Genomic DNA, 7420 nt, shown 5'->3' with positions numbered 1-7420 from the left:
GATTTTCTATTGACCAAAATTCTTAGAATTTTGAAGGTCACTAATAGGATATTCGTGCGTGAATCAACTATTAGCAACGAATCTGTGTTTATTTTGTTGTGTTAGTTGGTATGATACCAATTGACGCAATAGAATAAACAAAGCTTCATTGTTAATAGTTGATCCGGCGCATGAATACCCTATTATAAACTTTCAAAATTCTAAGAACTTTGGTAAATCAAAAATCAAGTTTTCATTAATTCAAAACTTCATCCTTACAATGAAAACAAGCCTTTGAATAGGCAAACCCCTAAAACCGTAAAGCAGAAATTGAAAAGGAAACGGAAAGACAAATGGAAAATATTAAATAGCTAAAATACTAAATTAGAATCATAAAATGAATAGGAAACTAGAATCTTAATTAGAAAAGGAAAACTAAAATGGAAAAGACAAATTAATACAAAAATAACACTAAATTGCGATTTGAAGGCCTAAATGCCTGATTTTGACCGAAATAGCACGTGCCTAATGGAAAAGTCATGGGTTTTAATAATTGGCCTATTTCTAATGAAAATAGGATTTGAAAATACAAAAATCTAAAATCCAAACTTGGCAAAAATTACAAAATTACCATCACGTCATCCGAAGAATCACCTTTCTGAAATCCGACGCTAAAAGGGTTGTTACCTTTTAAATTAAATTGTGTTAACCTATATGTTTATGGTATAGCTCTTATCTTGTTGGTTGAGAGCTTACTTATGATCCTAGAGGTCATGGGTTTGAATCACATGGGTGGGGTGGGTTGAGGGTTTTACTTTCTCTTTAATGTAATTTTTCTTTGTTTAATGTAAGTGCATTACGTCCTTTTCCTTACGGACTTCAGATGGATCTTTTGGTATGATTGTTCGCGATTGCAATGGGTTGGTTTCATTGTCTGGTGGTGGCCCTATCAGAACCATTTTTTCTGCTTTACACGCTGAATTATTAACGATTTTGTTTTCCATGCGTATTGTTAAGGATTGTGGGTATCAATGGATTATAGGGCCCTATCACCAATTCTGATTACTTTGCAGCAATTATGATATATAAAATCTGATTGCTTTCCCAAGTTTGATTCTCCAATATGCAGCATGTTGGTTTATTCACTGGTCTTATCAGTCATTTTCACTTCATCTATGTCTCTATGTGTTTGAACTATTATATATAGACTACATGGTTTATTTACCAGAGCATTAATCTGCAATCTGCTTTGCTTATCAAGTTAGTTTGATACAAAATACCAATTTCAGCAACATTGGTGCTCTGCTGATAACAAAATCTCATACTAACCGATTGATACCTACGGGGACACAACCCTTTACACCTCAACCCATGAATATAAGCTTCATTTTTTGCTATTATATAGCTTTTTCATAGTTGATTTCTACCATTGCTTCATTTTCTTTCCCATGTTGTTAGATATTACTCACTGTGTTGATAAAGCCATACGGCTTTCTTTTTCATAGTTGATTTCTACTATTGTTTCTTTTTTTTATTGTCTTGCTCTTACTCTCCAATCTCATTCCATATCTCTCTAACCTATTTTTTATGTGATGTTGACAAACCGTATCAGCTGTCTCCCTGAAGTACTGCAACTCTATTCATTTCATCAATTTGTTTACTCTTTTTGAGTTTCTCCATCGGGTTTATGAATATTGATTCAATTGAATTACACGTTCTTTTACATATCTATTTTTTAAAATTATGATTTGACATATTTGAATTAACTTCATACATTTCTCACTTTTATAGCTTTATGGAGAATGGCTTGCTTTGATCCTTACTTTGGAGAATGTTTGATTTGTCATTGTTGTTATACCACTTTCTTACCTCCATGGAATTATTATGGAGCTCATCTATTACAGACAAAAGAAGCAAAATCATGAAGTAGAAGATCATTTGTAAAGAAAAAGCTACCAATGATGCCGTCAAGCGAGTTTCAATTGAGAATGGAGGATATCTCCGAAGCTATCTGGTGTGCTATATGCTTAAGTTTGATAGAAGAAAGGGAGGTGATAAGATTGGTTAGAACTTGCAGTCACTTATTTCACACCAAATGCCTATATGGATGGGTGGAACATGGACATAGACATGCTACATGTCCTCTCTGTAAACTTAAGTTGTTCCCTGTTGAGAAGGAAAAAGGGAAGGTAGATCTATGGAGAGAAGAGAGTATTGTTTATGTTAAATTTACTTTCTAGCTATTTTATTAATTGTATGTTAAATTCACTCTAAATTAATGAAGAAAGTGAGATGAAAAATGGTCATATATATGATTTTAACTATACGTACAATTCACAGATAACAAGATAATTCAAGAGGAACTTAATAAAATTTTATATCATGTTAGCAAATATTAAAACAATACTGCAAAGATTAAAACTGATACAAATTTAATTTAGGTTAGAGTGAAATTAAAAATTAAAAATTAAAATAAGCCAATAAAATTAAAGGAACATAGTCAAAACTTTTCTTATCTCTTTTTTTTTTTCTCAACATTCATGTACGTTTTTTTAGAAACATATGTATTCAGTTTTTTTATTATGTGATGTACTCAAAATTCTAAAGAAGCATTTTATAATAAGAATTCATTATTCTTCAATATTATAAAATGCCATAAATTAGAAAATTATTACATTAAATTTTAATACATTCATATTTATTATAGTATTAGATCTGTAATTTTCTTTATTTCTTTTAGAAACTTATTATGTAAATTTGTAGACATATAAAAAAGACCAAATAAAAAACCGTGCAAAGTACGGGTCTAAAACTAGTATTTACTAAAAAACCCACTTTTATTTTTAATAATTTAAAATCAAATTGTTTAATCAATTATAATTAAATAGTTCACGTGGTACTTTACATTTGTGTGCTCTGTATTGAAAGGTTATCTCATCTAATCAATATTGCAGTTGGGAGAGGAAAACAGAAAACTGATCCGGATTTCTCAAAAAGAACCTGCCCTCTCACATATTTTCTTCGACAATGATTTTGTTTTATTTGCAGCTCCAAAACAAATGTTAGTTATTAAGGATGATTTTGATGTTTTTTTGCGAACTCGATTAAAAAGTAAATTTTGCTAACTTTGCTATGTTCTTTAGTAAAAATTTGGATTTGGGCCAAGCTAAAGACATTAGTCTTCTCATTGGCATTCCTATTACACTCAATCTTGGGTATTGGCAATGCCTGGTATTCATGGTCAGATAACTAAAGCTTCGTTCCAACATATCTTAGATAGGGTGAATAAGCGTTTATCGGGGTGGACAGCTACAACCTTAAACTTTGCAGGGCGTTCCACTTTGGTGAAATCTGTCCTTACAAATATCCATTTTTACTCTATGCAAACCTTGCCCCTGCCAGCAGGTATCATAAATGAGATTCAATAAATATCTAAGAGATTTTTATGGGGGAGTAATGTGAATTCTCCTAAGCAGAGCCTCCTTGATTGGAAAACAGTGATTAAGACTAAATCTCAAGGTGGTTTAGTGGTACTTGACCCCAGAAAGATGAATTTAGCTTTTTTTGCCAGATCGGGGTTGAGATATTTCAAAGAAATTGATCAGTTATTGAGTAGAATGCTTCGTGCAAAATATTTTCGTACTACATCTTCCATTAACTCTATTGAGAAAAAACATTCAACTTCAAACGTATGGAGAGGAATTGTTAAAGCAAAGTTAGTAATGGTTGCTGATATGAGATATAAAATTGGTAGCCGCCAAGATATTTTGTTTTGGACAGATCATTGGCTACTCGATCAACCTATCTTCTCTGTTATCAGTTATGTCATCCCTTTGATGGAGAAATTCAATTCGATCGCCTTCTACTGGAGTCTGAACAGTTGGCGATGGGATTTACTGAAAGGCTATTTAATAGAGGATATTGCCAACAAACTCAGAATCATTTTTATTAATGATAACATCGACAATCACGACAGTTTTTGCTGGACTTGGTCTCCTAATGGCTCTTTCACTATTAAGTCCTCATATATTCAACAATTAGATGGTGCTGAGAATCTAGAAAATGTTGACTGGAAGAACATTTGGCATATTCAAGTTCCGTATAAAATCTCCACATTTTTGTGGGTTGTGATTTATGGTAAACTAATGGAGAACTATGAGCTCTTCGGCAAGGCTTTACTGAATTAGAGGTTTGCTCTAGTTGTAATTTACATCCAGAGACTACACTTCACATTTTGAGGGATTGCCCAAAAGCAAAACAAATTTGGGATATTTTTATTCCAGATAGTTTGCGGCAGTTTTGGAACTCGATGAACCTGCAATGTTGGGTAATGTTTAATCTTGATGATTTTTCTTATTCGAAATTCGGCAGAAATTGATTTTTTTTCTCTATCACTATTTGGTGGGTCTGGAATGGCGCTGCATCAGAGTGTTTGAAGGGAAGGATTAGTGGCTTCAGATGATGGTCGACTTCCTTAGAACCAGTTTTAAAGAAAATGCAACCGTCTATAGCATGGACAGGAAGAGGAACAACACACTGGTTTTAGACGATAGACGAGAGATTCAGGTGCAGTGGCATCCTCCAGCTACTAACGTGTTCAAGCTGAATACCGATAGTTATACCAAAGGCAACCCCAAGGCAATATGAGGTGGGGAGTTATCAGAAATCAAGAAGGAAACTGGATTTCAGGTTTTGCACTCAACATCGATAATTGTTTAGCTATTCAGGCAGAGTTGTAGGTTATCTATAAAGGATTGGAGTTTGTGTGGAGCTTAGGCATTGACCATCATGTTATGGAGAGTGATTATAATTTAGTAGTTTCTTAGATCAACAATAGAGATGGTAACTCGAGTAAGTGTAACAACTTGATTCGTGCCTGTTCTGAGCTCATTAATAGAAGTTGGGATGTTAGAATTCTTCATGTCTTTAGAAAATATAACAAAGTGACGGATAATCTGGCTAACTATATGTTGACTCTGCCTAGAGGCATCCATGTGTTTCAAAATTGCCCTCCTAGCGCCAGTTGTGAGTTTTGGCAAAATGTTAGTGAGATTTCCTAACCTAGAGAGGTGACTTCTTAGTAGTGTCCCTCTATTTCTATTTTTACCTTTGTTATTATTTTGTTTGTCTTTCATGACTTATTGAACCATTCGTTGTATAAAAAAAATAAGCATCACTATTAAACTGATTAATATAAGTTTGACAAATTATTCTCTTAATGAAAATGAACTTTATTAAACATTTGAGGGAAAAATTTAATGGGACAAAAATTCAAAATCATTTATCAAACACAAAAATTTGAAATTTGAAACTCTAACAAGACACGAGCAACATGATTAATTAATCACTTAACAACATTAAACATATATGAATTAAAGCTAGATGCTAATAAGTTAGCATAACGAAGAACTAGCATAAGAGAACTTGAAAAATTATTCAAGGCCTAATATATTCAAGTCCCTTTAAGTTGTTCAAAAACTGCAATTGATCCTTGAACTTCAAAATGTTACAACTAATAACCTCTTCAACCTGCTTCTTTGGAACAAATAAGCCCTTAAATAAATTAATATTTGTGATTTTTAGAGTTTTTTCCCCTTTTGCTAATGCAGTAGTAGATTAGTTAGATGTAGCAGCCGATATTTTGAAAATCTTTTATATCTAATGTAATACTATATTGAATATTTTTGTGAGGTTTTGGGGTTATTTGTTAGAAATAAGCAACTTGGAGAGTTATTTGTTCCAAATAAGGAACTTGAGGAAATATTTGTTTCAAATAAACAAGTTGAGGGAATTATTCGTAATATTTTAAAGTTCATAAATCAGTTGCAGTTTTCAGACAACTTTAGTATCCATCTCGACAATAACACTGTGAACTAGCTCGAGATACTTTAGCTATGAAAGTTTTTTTTTTTTTTGCGCATACCCAAAGCCTTCCTTATGCGACTGAGCAAATCATGCACCATCAAAATTATGTTTAAGACTAGCAATGGAGAGCGAGACCATGAAAATTTGTTTCAACAACTCCCCCAAGCGACATCCATGATTACCTTTGCTATTTCCATGCATAAACGTAACTAGTAGAATAAAAGGACAAGGTATCAAAATAGGCCAATGGTTGTTAGCAAGTATCAATTTAGACTCCATATATAAAATAGTCCAATACATGTTTAACGTTTAAAAAGGTATCAATTGAAGCCTCGATAACGGAACGTGACATGTGATTCGTATTACTCTGTTAAGTTTTGATTTCTCTCTCCACATACAATTGATAGAACTTAACAGAGTAATATAACGACGTATCACGTTTCGTTATCGATACCTAAATTGGTACCATTTTTTAAATGTTAAGCCTATATTAGTGTTATTTTATACGTGGAGTATAAATTGATACTTTCTCAAAAATCATAAGCCTATTTTAGTACTTTATCCTAGAATAAATAAAAACCTGAATTAGAGTACTAGTATTGCTACAATGAGAGTGGAGGAAATAACTAAGAACTTAACAAGATTGCATTGAATAATAGAAATATAATATGTAATCAAATTGTTAATAAACATAATGTTTATAAGTTCATTTATAGTAGTTGTTTATGTATACCAGTAACTATTTTACTAACATGAAAATGACTAATTTATTAAACTAATCCTAACTATATTTTGAATTCTATTACCTCTCTCAAGTTAAACGATGAAGATTAATAAGACCTAACATTTTCACCATTTCAGAAAAAGATTTCATTGATAATGGATTAGTGAAAATATCTACAAGTTGATGATGATTCTTTATTGACATTAAAGGATCAAGTCCAGCTTGAATCGTTTCTCAAATGAAATGACAATCAATTTTAATGCGTTTAGAATGCTCATGAAAAGTAGAATTGTGAGCAAGATACAGTGCTGATCCTGAGATTTTAAAGGCCCATGGACGAATTACCAAATGAAGCCCTAATAAATAAGTGCAAATGAAAAATAAAGTATAACAGAAGATTACTTAAAAATGACATTTTTTTTGTTTTATTTAACAAACGATCTAATAAAAACATTTCATATTGCTTTAAGTATCCAATTCCTTATGCAAAAATGACATCTACGAGCATTTCTAGATGCAAATTTCTCAAATTTAATAAATATGAAATAGTTCTAATAGATTTTATGCTCTTTATGACACAAAACATGATAACAGAAAAATGAAAAACCAAATCTGAAAATCACATCCCTTAACGGGCTTTAGCGGCTAAGTTCTTGAAATTGTAAACTTTTGATACATTTCTCCCAAATTGCCTCTGAAGACCAAGTAAATCAGAATCTAATAGTTTCTCAAGTAAAAAAAGGGTTATTAGCAATTGGAAGTTTCATAGTGAAGTGATTTGAGAACAAAATTGATTATATAGCTCATGAATTGAAAATGAAGAATAATATTACCGTTTAATATTCTTTGGGA

The sequence above is a fragment of the Euphorbia lathyris genome, chromosome 2 (genome assembly GCF_963576675.1).
Source record: "Euphorbia lathyris chromosome 2, ddEupLath1.1, whole genome shotgun sequence".
NCBI classification, from domain to species: domain Eukaryota; kingdom Viridiplantae; phylum Streptophyta; class Magnoliopsida; order Malpighiales; family Euphorbiaceae; genus Euphorbia; species Euphorbia lathyris.
Note: the sequence above shows the minus strand (reverse complement) of the source record.